This window comes from Zootoca vivipara, chromosome 11 (genome assembly GCF_965207765.1).
Source record: "Zootoca vivipara chromosome 11, rZooViv2.hap1.1, whole genome shotgun sequence".
Lineage (NCBI taxonomy): Eukaryota > Metazoa > Chordata > Lepidosauria > Squamata > Lacertidae > Zootoca > Zootoca vivipara.
Window position 1 is genome coordinate 58,395,228 of NC_142594.1, and position 13,772 is coordinate 58,408,999.

Consider the following 13,772-nt stretch of genomic DNA (forward strand, 5'->3'; position numbering starts at 1 on the left):
AGTTGTTATGCTGGCGCAAGACGCGCCAAAAGCCACTTGGAGGTTCTGATTCAAGCTGAACAGATGTGTCTTTGTAAATAGCACTGCCATTAGCACTGTAAATACTCAGCACCAATAAAAGACAAAATGCAGAGCTGTGTAGAGTCGTTACTCTGAAGTAGCCTAATCCGGCCACCCTGACAGCAACCTCCAAGTCTTTCTGGCTACTTTGGAGCGGCCGCGATGAGCGCGCAAGACGCTGAGCAGTGGAGGCTAGAGGCTGAGGCCGCGGCACAGGAATTACAGAAATTACAGAACCTGACAGTGCAGGCACACCAGCAATTGCTTGCCGCTCAGGAGGAGACGCGAGGAACGCGGGAGGAGCTGAACAAGCTGGCTGAGCAGGTGAGAGCGAAAGAGGAGACTGAGAAGCAACTAAGGGTGATGGTGGTGGAATTACAGAAAAAGCTGGATGAGGAAAAAGCTGCGAGAGGTGGGGGAGGTGCCCCAGCCCCAGCTAGTCCAAGTGAGGAGGGGACAGACCCTAGTCACCAAGTTTAGCGGCGACCCGAGAGAGTACCTAGGCTTTGAGACAGAAATAAATTATGCGCTGGAACTGCATGCAGCAGAATTCCCAGATGACGCGCACAGAGTCTCCTTTATCATAGAGCATTTGACGGGGGCCGCCAGAGAATGGGTCAGACCGCTCATCGCGCAAAAAAATGATTGCATGAAGAACGCAAAACTGTTCTTAGAAGCTTTAAAAATCATGTATGCGAGTGACTCTGAAATGGAAGCCACAAAAGAAGAGCTTCATAACTTAACACAAGGAAAATCGACAGTTCGGGACTACTGGGCGAGGTTCACCATGCTAGTGCACAAACTGGGGTGGGATCTGCACAGTGAGCCAGTGAAATCAGCCTTCTACCGGGGGTTGCACTCAGACGTTAAGGATGATCTGGCGAGAGGTCCCAAACCGCGGACTATGGATGAGTTAAGCAAAGCGGCGCTAGCGGTGGGGGTGAGACAGGAATCCAGATGGAATGACAAACAAACGACGCGCGCAGCAAAGCCTTGGTTCCCACGCTCCCAGGACAGACCACATCACCAAACCCCACCCCAGGGCCCACCCCTAGTCCCGCCCAGACCGAGCTCAGAGCCGGAACCGATGGAGATCGGTGGAGCGCGCACGAGGGCTTTTCAAACCCCGGCGGCGCCAAGACGCAAGGAGGGAAGAGGCGGGAATTGCTTTCTCTGCAACTCCCCCCAGCATCGCGTCAAAGACTGCCCACACCGCAGGGAGTGGCAAGGAAAGGCGGGAACGGTTGTGCCCTCCCCCACTGACGTAGCACCACAGCAGGGAAACGAGACAGCCTGGCTGCAGGAGACAAGGGGCAGCAGCCAGGCACAGTTAGCACAAACCGGCCCCAACCCGCCCACCCGCACAGCGAGGAGCAGCGCCAGCCCACACCCCCCCGAGCAGGGGTGGTTCTAGAAGTGACGCTAACGCTCCCAAATGGCTATCCCCTGACGGTCCTCGCGTTAATCGATTCGGGGGCGTCAGCGAACTTCTTCTCGAGAAACTTTGCAGAAGCACACCAGATCCAACTTCTGCAGCTGGATTTCCCCCTGCACGTCTCCACCATAGACGGCAGGGAGTTGTTGGGAGGGGCCATCACCCACCAGACCCCCCCATGAGAATGACGGTGGGGCGACACTCAGAGACACTGGCATTCAACGTCACCACCATCTCAGACCCCCCCATCGTCTTGGGCATGAGCTGGCTGGCGCGCCATGACCCCTCCATCAGTTGGCACCAGAGATGCATCACGTTTGGATCGGACTTTTGTCTAGAACATTGCATGCAGCGCCAACCAGGGGAGGGGCCTCCCATAGCCACGGTGGCCACCATGCACATCAAGGGGGGGGAGGCAATACCCAAACCGTACTGGGACCTGCAGGAGGTCTTCAGCGAAGCGGAGTCCGACCATCTACCCCCACACAGGTCCTTTGACTGTCAGATCAACCTGGTGCCAGAGGCCACGCTACCCCCCGCCAAGCTGTACTCCATGTCAGATCAGGAACTGGAGGATCTGCGGGAGTTCATCGACAAGAACCTCAAGAGGGGGTTCATCAGAGAAAGCAAGGCAGCAGGGGGCAGCCCGGTCTTCTGGGTGGACAAGAAAGACACGCAACAGCGCCGTCTGGTGGTGGATTTTAGACGGCTCAATAGCATGACGGAACCGGTGGCTTTCCCAATGCCCAGAGTGGATGATCTGCTGACAGCGGCACGCAGGGGCAAGATCTTCACCAAGCTCGATCTGAGGGGGGCGTACAACTTGATCAGGATCCGGGAAGGCGATGAGTGGAAGACCACGATGTTCACGCCTCTGGGCTCTTTTGAATATCTGGTGATGCCCTTCGGGTTGCAAGGAGGCTCAGCATGCTTCCAGGCCTTCATGCACCACGTCCTGGGGTCCCTCCTCTTCAAGAACTGCTTGGTCTTCCTAGATGACATCCTTATATACTCCAATGACCCCGAGCAGCATGTGAAGGATGTCAGGGAGGTGTTGCAGCGCCTGAAGGAGAACCACCTGTATGTGAAGCTAGAGAAGTGCAAGTTTCACACCAGGGAAGTGGACTTCCTGGGCTACAAGCTGTCAGACAAGGGGCTAGCGATGGACAAGGACAAGGTGCAGGCCATCCTGGACTGGCACAGCCCCAGGACGCGCAAAGATGCCCAACGCCTACTAGGCTTCGCCAACTTCTACAGGAAGTTCATCAAGAACTTCTCTCGCGTTACGGCTCCCATCACGGACTGCCTGAGAGGCAAGCAGAAGTTCAGATGGACACCAGAGGCGCAAGCAGCGTTCGAAAGCCTCAAGAGGGTGTTCGCCTCGGACCAGAACTTGTTCCATGTGGTGCAGGATGCGCCCCTACGCGTGGAGACAGATGCTTCAGACAGAGCTGTGGGCGCCATTTTGCTGCAACTGGACGCCAACAGAGAGTGGAGACCCTGTGCCTTCTTCTCCAGAAAGCTGACCCAGCCGGAGCGCAACTACACGGTGTTTGATAAGGAGCTTCTCGCGATCCACTCTGCGTTCCAGCACTGGAGACACTTCCTGGTGGGCGCCAAGCACCCCATTCAGGTGTGCACGGACCACAAGAACCTGGAGTTCTGGAGAACGGCCAGGGTGCTCAACCAGCGGCAGATACGGTGGGCAGAGTTCTTCTCGCACTTCAACTTCTCCATCCACTACATACCGGGGGAGCAGAATGTCAGGGCGGATGCCCTATCCCGCAAGCCAGAGTACATGGAGGAGGAGTTGCCACCAGCACCCAGGCACATTTCCCCCCCGTCCGCATGGTCCTGCGGAGTAGCAGTGGTGAGCGAGGCAGAACTCACAGCACTGACGGCAGCAGATGAGTTTGCCACCCGCATCTTCAGAGAGCTGCAAGGTGGGAGGGAGCAGGCAAAAGACTTTGAGGAAAGGAGGGGGTTGCTTTTTTACAGGGGAGCCCTGTACCTGCCCACCAACCAGCTCAGAGGTAAGGTCCTCAAGCAGATGCACGACAACCCGACGGCGGGTCATTTTGGAAGGGACAAAACCACTCACCTAGTCATGAGACACTTCTGGTGGCCAGGGGTGCGGGAAGATGTTCGGGACTATGTAAGGGGCTGTGACATATGCCAGCGAGCAAAGGTGGTCAGAGCACCACCAGCAGGGTTGCTGGAGCCATTAGCCACACCGCACAGGCCATGGGAAGTAGTGTCCATGGACTTCATCACAGACCTGCCGTCGTCCAGGGGCAAGACCGCAGTGTTGGTGGTGGTGGACCTCATGTCCAAAATGTGCCATTTTATACCGTGTGCCAGGGCGGTCTCTGCAGAAGAGACAGCCAAACTGTTTGTTGACCACGTATTCAGACTGCATGGATTACCTTTAAGAGTTATCTCAGATCGAGGCCGCCAATTTGTTTCCAGGTTCTGGAGGCGGCTCATGAACCTCCTGCAGGTGGAGGTCAGCTTGTCGACGGCTCGGCACCCGCAGACCAATGGACAGGCGGAGAGGGTCAACGCCATTCTGCAGCAGTACCTGAGATGCTACGTCAGCCAGCGGCAAACGGACTGGGTGGATCGCCTGCCACTGGCAGAATTTGCCTACAACAATGCGGTGCACGTCTCCACAGGGGTGTCGCCCTTTAAGGCCAACTACGGGCGCGACCTCAGATCTTTCCCGGAGAGGGAGGGGGAGGAGGAGGAGGAGGGCCCACAGGCAGAGGATTGGGCAGAGGAACTGGAGACGGTGCACCAGCAGCTCAGAGAACACTTGGAGAGGGCCAAAGAAGCGTACAAGAAGGGGGCAGATCGCCACAGGCGACCGGGGGAGGCCATCAGGGTGGGGGACAAGGTTTGGTTGTCCTCGGAGGGCCTTCCCACCAGAGGGAGGTGCAAGAAGCTGGCACCCAGAAGGTTGGGCCCCTTCACGGTCACGCAGCAGGTAAACCCGGTGGCATACAGGCTGGCACTGCCAGAGGACATGAGGGTGCACCCAGTGTTTCATAGATCGCTGCTGTCTCCGTACAGGGAAAGTAGCAGGTTCCGAGGCAGCGCACAGACCCCCGAGGGAGGGGGGGAGAGTGGAGGCAGGGAGCCACTCAATGAAGCAACGGCCATCCTTGATTCACGAAGGGGGGTGGGGGGCCTGGAGTACCTCATGGCATGGGAGGACACCCCGCCATCCCAAAATGAATGGGTCCCAGCCACCCAGATACAAGAGGAATTCTTAGTGGAAGAATTCCACGCCCTCTTCCCACACAGGCCCAAGCCCTGGCACATGGAACGGGAGTGGGAGGGGGAGGAAGCACAGGAGGGGGAAAGCAGTTCACCATGGAGATGGGAAGCAGAGTTTGAGGACACGGAGGAGGAGATATGGGCATCTCCGAGGTCCATTCAGTCAGGAGAAGAGGTGGACTGGCAGCAGATTTTCACCCCCACCAGCTCTGAGGCCACGGACCTTTTGGGCTTTCCCTCTTCCCAGGAGGAAGGAGGGGGCCAACGGGACTGGGGGGAGGTGTTCACACCAACCGGCTCGGACAGCACGGAGTTTTTAGGCTTTCAGTCACCACCGACACCCGTGCAGCCTCTAGGGAGGGGAGAAGGGGGGCCTGGGAGGGGGGTGGATGTGAGGGGCAAGGGATATCGCGAAGCCCCTCCCCTCCTGAGTTCCAGCCCAGCCCCGAGCGAGGCTGAAAAGAGGGAAAGCTCCAGCTCAAGTGGGGAAACAGGAAGTGGTGTCCAAGGCTCTGGCAGGGTAGAAGAGCCATCGTCCCAGGTGGGACAGGAAGGGGGAAGGAAGGGGGGCAGGCCAGTCCCCCCAACTCCGGAACTTCGCAGAAAGCGTCGGGGGAAGAGGATGGGTCTCCCCAAGTTGTTATGCTGGCGCAAGACGCGCCAAAAGCCACTTGGAGGTTCTGATTCAAGCTGAACAGATGTGTCTTTGTAAATAGCACTGCCATTAGCACTGTAAATACTCAGCACCAATAAAAGACAAAATGCAGAGCTGTGTAGAGTCGTTACTCTGAAGTAGCCTAATCCGGCCACCCTGACAGTACCTTTGCCCGAAGTCAGACTGATTCTACAAGAACTTCTTGACTCTAGATCTATCAAGGAACCTCCCACCCATTTTCTTCTTGACGTACTGGATATTATATTTGACCATAATTATTTTAGACACCTGGACCAGTTCTATTTACAAATGAAAGGGGTAGCAATGGGTTCGGCTTGTGCACCCTCAATAGCTAATATATACATACAGGTAGGTAGCCGTGTTGGTCTGAGTCGAAACAAAATTAAAACATTCCTTCAGTAGCACCTTAAAGACCAACTAAGTTTTTATTTTGGTATGAGCTTTCGTGTGCATGCACACTTAAGAAGTGTGCACGCACACGAAAGCTCATACCAAAATAAAAACTTAGTTGGTCTTTAAGGTGCTGCTGAAGGATTTTTTTATTATATACATGATTGATTTTGGAAAAAAAAGTTCATCCTATGTGATACTAACCCATTTAAAATACACATTTTGTAATACCATCGCTACATTGATGATCTTTTCATGATCATAGAGAAGCAACATGCTGCCACAGGCTTCTTACAATTGATCAATGCACAAGATCCCCACATTAATTTTTCAGGTCATATCCATGAGGACAGGGCAGTCTCAAGCAGGTCGGGCGCCCTGGCGCTGAGGCGCGGAGATTGCTCCGGTGCCCCCGCCCTCACAGCGCGCAGCACAGCTTCCACACGGCTTTGCCGCGCAGCGCCCCGCCTACCGGCCCGCCGCTGTGGTGCCCCGCGCCACTGGGACTATACCTAGAGCCTGCATGAGGAAGAAGTACACTTCTTAGACACCACAGTGTTTAGAAACAACTATCAACAACTTAGAGTACGCTGCTTCCACAAACCCACAGATCGCAACTCCCTGCTACATGCACTCTCATTCCATCCGCCTCACCTACTCAAAAACCTCCCATACGGACAATTTCTACGACTTAAGAGAGAAACTCTTCAGCCTACCAAGATTATAACAATTCTGCAAGGACAATGACCACCTCCCTAATTTGACGTGGATATTCACAGAAAACATCATCTGTAGCATTACAAAGTGGATAAGATAAATAGACAGGATCTATTCAAATTACGTACGAATAAAGAAAATACGAACCGCATCACATCCACTCTACAGTATACACCTCACACAGCTTCAATTAAAGCCATTGTTTATAAACACTGGCATTTACTTGCTAACATCCCTGGATGTGAAAAACCATCTCTTTTTGGACTTAGAAGAACACAGTCCTTTAAAGACCTTCTGGTGAAATATGCTATGTTGCCCAAAACATTACCTAGAGAGGATTTTCCTTCGGGCCACTTCAGATGCGGAGGATGCAATGTATGCAAATATTCTCTACACGATGCCTTATCTAAGTTCAAGTTTACTTTAAGACATTCCAGTACTGTAACACTAAAAATTGCATATATGCATGGCAAAAAATGTACATTGGCAAATGTTCCAGACCCATAAAACTTAGAATTAGCGAACACCGCTCCAGGATTCGAAATCAGATCATGGAGGCACCATTGGTTGAACATTACACCCAGCACAAACACACAGAGGATGATTTTTTATACTTCCTAATATGGAAACTACCTCCAGCCCGCTTTCACTGGAAGAACAACGACAGACTTCTCCTTCAACGAGAATCCAAGTTCATACATCTTTTTAACACGTTACATCCGTGGGGGTTGAATAACAGTCTTGACTTTACAGCATTCTTATATCAATATTGTGTTCTTATACAGCCTGTATTTAAATCATGACACTGCAACTTTCAATTGTTGCAGCCATAGTCAGCATCTGCAAATGTAGTACTGTAGACCACACCTAGTTTTCTATTTAAATACTGTAAACAGGTTGAGTAAGTTAGAAAAACATGAATGGTATGCTTTGACCTTGAAACTATGAAACTAGAGGTAAGCATTCTTTGTTTGATACAAGTCTATATATAATTTTCTATATATCTTCTATGTAAAGATGACAAAAGATGTGCTGTCTCTGTTGGAATTTTCTGTATATAATTGTGTATATACAAAGAAGACAGAATGTAATACAATACTCTAATACACATTTTTAATGTAAGACTCTTTGTCATTCCAGCTGATGAAGAATAAACCTAAACAGGGCCTTGTCCTGGATTTCTAAAAACTGGATTGCTACTGGAATTTGTCTTATTATTCTCAACTTAAAACTTTCTAAAAATTAATCTACTATCTGGCCAGAGCTCTTAAAATCTGTAAACAGTACATGGAAGTAGCTTTAGTTAAATTTGAATTTCCTTTGGATATCTTAAAATGGATTAATGTAATATATGAAACACCTACGTCAAGAGTCAAAGTGAATGGTCATCTGTCTGCCACCTTTCATCAGGCCTGAGGAACCAGACAAGGATGTCCTATATCGCCATCGCTTTTTAATATCTGCTTAGAACCCTTGGCTTGCACCATGAGACAACACTGCGAGATTCACAGAATAGTTCACAATACATTTGAATATAAACTAGTTTTATTTGCAGTTTTATTGTTTATTGTAAATGATAGGTGTCTGTGCGTCTTATGGAGCAAATGCGTGGTCCCTGGAGCCGAATTGCCCAGGGGCTAAAGGCAGATCGTGCTTTTTTCTTTTTTTTAAGAAATAGCTAAAGGCTAACAAGAGGGAATGAGCTTAAAGGAACCCGCTCAGCAGCTGATTGCAAGAGATCAGGGAGGGAGATAAGAGAGCTAGCTCCGGCCCCTGGCCCCTTGCCTTGGCCTCAATTGTTGTCTGCAGAGGGAGACATGTGACTGGCTGATTAGATTATCTGTCTGGAAACTGTAGAAATGGGTCCCTTTCCTTTCCTATAGAAGAAGCTGCAGAACCCCATAAAAACAGGATTTTTTCCCTTTGCAAGGAAACTCAGCAACTTTGAGCTGATCCTAAAAATTGAGCTTTCCTCCCTTGCAAAAAAGATGCACAACTCTGAACTGACCCCCCCCCCAAATGGGGCTTTCCCCATCTGCAAAAAAAGCTGCACAACTTTGAGCTGATCTTAAAAAAATGGAGCTTTTCCCCCTTTGCAAAAGAAGCTCCCTCAAATATTTAGGGGGGGCAAGGGCACCTAGGCCTCTAGGAGTTGGCTACTATGCCTAGAACAATTCAAGAAAGCAAAAAAATATTTTCCTGTTTTCCTCCTCTAAAAACTAGGTGCGTCCTATGGTCAGGTGCGTCCTATGGAGCGAAAAATACGGTAGATAAAGAGGTACCACTGCGGCGGGAAGGTAAATGGCATTTCCGTGCGCTCTGGCCTCCTTTGCATGGCCACATGACCCGGAAAAGCTGTCTGCAGAAAAAAGCCAGCTCCCTCGACCTGAAGTGAGATGAGCGCCACACCCCATAGTTGCCTTTGACTGGACTTAACTCTCCAGGGGTCCTTTACCTTTTTATATACTTACTAAGTTTTGGGAGAAAGAGCTGGATTGTATAATTATGGCCGATCAGAAGAAACTAACATTTTCAGTGGAGAATATTCTTGTGAACTAGATACCTACTATATGCAAGTTAACGGGATAACGAAAATGGTAGCCAAGCGACTGATACTGATGAACTGGAAGAACAAAGACATGATCTCCTTTAATCAATGGCTTGATAATATGGTAGCACTTGCAATTTATGAACGGACTGCTTACAGACGTAGACTCTGCTTGTAAATATGACAATATTTGGAACAAATTAATACAAAATGTAGTAGGCTAAATATATTTACATTAGTATTGTGATAATAATATCAGATCTATGGGTTAAGATAGGGACCCAGGTGGCACTGTGGTTAAACCACTGAGCCTAGGGCTTGCTGATCAGAAGGTCGGCGGTTCGAATCCCTGTGACGGGTTGAGCTCCCGTTGTTTGGTCCCAGCTCCTGCCAACCTAGCAGTTCGAAAGCATGTCAAAATGCAAGTAGATAAATAGGAACCGCTACAGCGGGAAGGTAAACGGCATTTCCATGTGCTGCTCTGGTTTGCCAGAAGCAGCTTTGTCATGCTGGCCACATGACCTGGAAGCTATACGCCGGCTCCCTCGGCCAATAATGTGAGATGAGCGCGCAACCCCAGAGTCGGTCACGACTGGACCTAATGGTCAGGGGTCCCTTTACCTTTTTATGGGTTAAGATATACCTATAACCCCCCCTTTTTAAACAACATACAAGTTGTCTCAGGGGTGGCCTGGAATTACCAATGGATGTGGCTCACTATTTGCTAACCTTAGGCTCCACCCCTTGAATGCTCCACCTGGACAGTTAAAGACGGTGCCTCCTCTGTAATCACTGGCTTCCTCTAGGAAAGTATCCCCATAGTGAGTGACACTATCCCCTGAAGGGTTCCAGACGGGACCGCGGAGTACTCAACCTGAAGCGTACTTAACCCGAGGTATGACTGTAATTGGTGCTGGAAGTATGTACTTAACCTGAAGCGAACTTTCCCATTGAAAGAAATGGAAAGTGGATTAATCCATTCCAGATGGGTCTGCAGAGTACTTAAACTCAAACCGAAGTGTACTTAAACCGAGGTATGACTGTATGTACTTAATTAATTAAGTTGAGAACTTAATTCGTTCCGGAGGTCCATTCTTTTCTTAACTTGAAGCACCACTTTATCTAATGGGGCCTCCTGCTGCTGTTGCACCGCCAGAGGACAATTTTTGTTCCCATCCTGAAGCAAAGTTCTTAACCTGAGGTACTATTTCTGGGTTAGCGGAGTTTGTAACCTGAAGCGTTTGTAACCCGAGGTACCACTGTATGTCTATTTAATTGGATTTTGAATAAATGTGCAACTGTTGCTATTTAGAATTTTATTGTGTTTTTTCCCTTCTCAGTGGGATGTGTAAACAGCTATTCTGAATAATGCTTTCATGTGGGAAGGGGCACTGGGGAGGAGAGGGGGCAGTGGCCCAACAATGATGGGACCTGGCACTTCAGGCCCTGAGGACATCTCCCCAGGGTCTGTCACCCCACTGAGGCACCTGCAGACCAGTGGATTCCAGTGGCAGAGCTGTCGTCCTGGGTTTCAAAGGGGGAGGTGCAGACTCCAGAGACTCTGGCTTCACCTGGGGCGGGCCATGGACAGCTAAACCACGACGAGGAGGAAACCTCTCCCCCTGCCAACTCCCCAATCTCCTCTCCTTAAGCTTAAGGATGCGCGGAGCCCCAACAGCCCCCCCCCGCTAGATCCCCATTTTTATACAGTGCCCTCTCTTCTAAACTCTCCAAGAGACTGCTCCCCCCCAAAGACTAGACACCCCCTCTCACCCTCCCATCATCCTCCGAGATCGAGCGGCAGGGGCCTCTTGATCTTCCCAGCCGGTGGAAACGGGGGCGGGCGGGGGGGAATCAGGCAGCAGGAAAAGGCTTCTCCGCCTGCCTCCTTCCTTTCTGCTCAGCCCCCCACCAAGAAGACTCACACGCACATCCAAAGCACCGCAGCCAGGATCAGGCCCCCAGAAGACTCGAAAGAAGGGAGGGCGGTGCATGGGACAGGGACGCTGCCTTGAATGGGTGGGACGTGGGACACCCCCCCTTTCAACTCGCCGCGGGGAAGGGCGATCCATGAACCTCCACGCATCACCTCCACGTGGGATCTCCACGTGGGATCTCCACGTGGGACTTAGAATTAAGAACCCTCTTCAATCAACTTATCCCACAGAATATGCCAGAAAACTATGCCACACTTTATCTAAGAAACTGCTGAAACATCTTATCGGCGTTCTGTATTCCAAACAGAAGTTAATAAAGGAGGAACTCTCTGCACTGGAGAACTCCATCAGGAATCACCCGGCCTGGCAGAAGTTCCACAAGGAAAAACAAACCATTTACCACTCTCAACTGGAGTTACTGAAGAACCAGAAAAATAAAAAACTCTGCAACCTTTCCAACCTACAGGCCACCAATCAAAACAAGATCAACAACATTGTCAATCTTTCACAGCAAACACTCAGCCCAGCTGAGGAATCCGTCCTTTCACGGGGACTATCATTCTGCCCTGCCAAATCCCAACACATGATTCAGTTCTGCGGGGACCTGGAAGCATTTTTCCGCCGTTTACGCCTGAAGGAGTATTTTCATCACACACAAGAACAAGACAAAGTAGAACAAACTACATCCCCACAACACAACACCTCTCAACTTACTGGGGAACAACCATCACCCTCCAAACGCATCAATGAACAGAACATTGACCACCAACTACCACCGAAAAGAAGTTACACAAAAAGGGACTCCACATGGACCCCTCCTGATGGACGCAATACCACACTAGATCTGTACATCGAATGCTTCCGCCACAGAATCCAAACGGATGTGACCAGAAAACACCATCGCTTACAACAAAATCTAAACCATGCTGAAAGGAGAGCCATAGAAAATCTCAGGAACAACCCAGACATTATAATTAAAGAGGCAGACAAGGGTGGAGCTGTCGTCATCATGAACAAAACTGATTACATCCAAGAGGCCCACAGACAACTTTCCAATACTGCCTTTTACATGAAATTGGACTCAGACCCCACACAAGCATACAAAAAAGAACTGAACAAGATTATTAAGGAGCTACCCCTACACATCCAAGAACAGATCCTCACAAACACACCAGCGGAACCTCGGCCAGGAACTTTCTATCTTCTACCCAAAATACACAAACCAGGAAACCCAGGACGCCCCATCATCTCAGGTATTGGCACCATTACAGTGGGTGTTTCCGGCTATATGGACTCTGTTCTGAAACCATATGCTATCAGTGCTCCCAGCTACGTACGTGACACCACAGATTTTCTGAGGAAAATACAATATTTGAACAATCTTCCTAACAATACTATACTAGCCACTATGGATGTGGAATCTCTATATACCAACATCCCCCACAATGATGGTTTACAAGCCATAAGGAACACCATTTCAGATAAAACCACAGCGGACTTTGCTACCAAACTCTGCCACTTTGTCCTTACCCACAACCACTTCAAATTTGGTGATGACCTGTTCCTCCAGATCAGCGGCACAGCCATGGGCACCCGCATGGCCCCACAGTATGCCAACATCTTCATGGCAGATTTAGAACAACGTTTCCTTAACTCCTACCCACTCAAACCTCTCCTGTACCTGCGATACATTGACGATATTTTTATTATCTGGACACATGGACAACAGACCCTGGAAACCTTCCACCAGACATTCAATGACTTTCACCCCACCATCAACCTAACAATGAACCAATCTATGCAAGAAATACATTTTTTGGACACTACTATAAAAATACAGGATGGACGTATAGACACCACCTTATACAGAAAACCAACTGACCGACAAACATATCTACATGCTTCTAGCTACCATCCCAAACATACCAAACAATCCATCGTATACAGCCAGGCCTTACGTTACAACCGCATCTGTTCCAACTCTACAGACAGAGAATCTCACCTAAGAGATCTACAGCAAACCTTTTTAGAACTAAAATATCCACCTGATGAAGTTAAACAACAGATCAACAGAGCCAGACAGATACCTAGAGAGAACCTGCTGCAAGACAGACCCAAAAAAGAAAATAACAGAACACCACTAGTCATCACATACAGCTCCCAAGCTAAAACAGTACAACGCATCATCAGAGATCTACAGCCTCTCCTGGACAATGACCGCTCCCTTTCTCAAGCTCTGGGAGGAAGACCTTTCATTGCCTACAGACAGCCACCCAATCTTAAACAACTCCTCACCCACAATAATACAACCACCAGACTTAACATGGACTCTGGTACCAGAGCCTGCAATAAACCCAGATGCCAACTTTGCTGCCACATACACCCAGACAACACCATTACTGGCCCCAACAACATCCAACACACCATCTCAGGACTATTTAATTGCTCATCCTCTAACATTGTGTATGCCATCAAATGCCAACAGTGCCCTTCAGCTCTCTATATTGGACAAACAGGCCAAACCCTACGCCAAAGGATAAATGGACATAAATCTGACATCAGGAACCAGAAGACAGAAAAACCAGTAGGAGAACACTTCAATCTCCCAGGACATTCTATACAAGATCTCAAAGTAGCTGTCTTACTACAAAAGAATTTCAGAAATAGACTGGAAAGAGAAGTTGCTGAATTGCAACTTATCACCAAGCTCAAAACCATGGAGGGACCTGG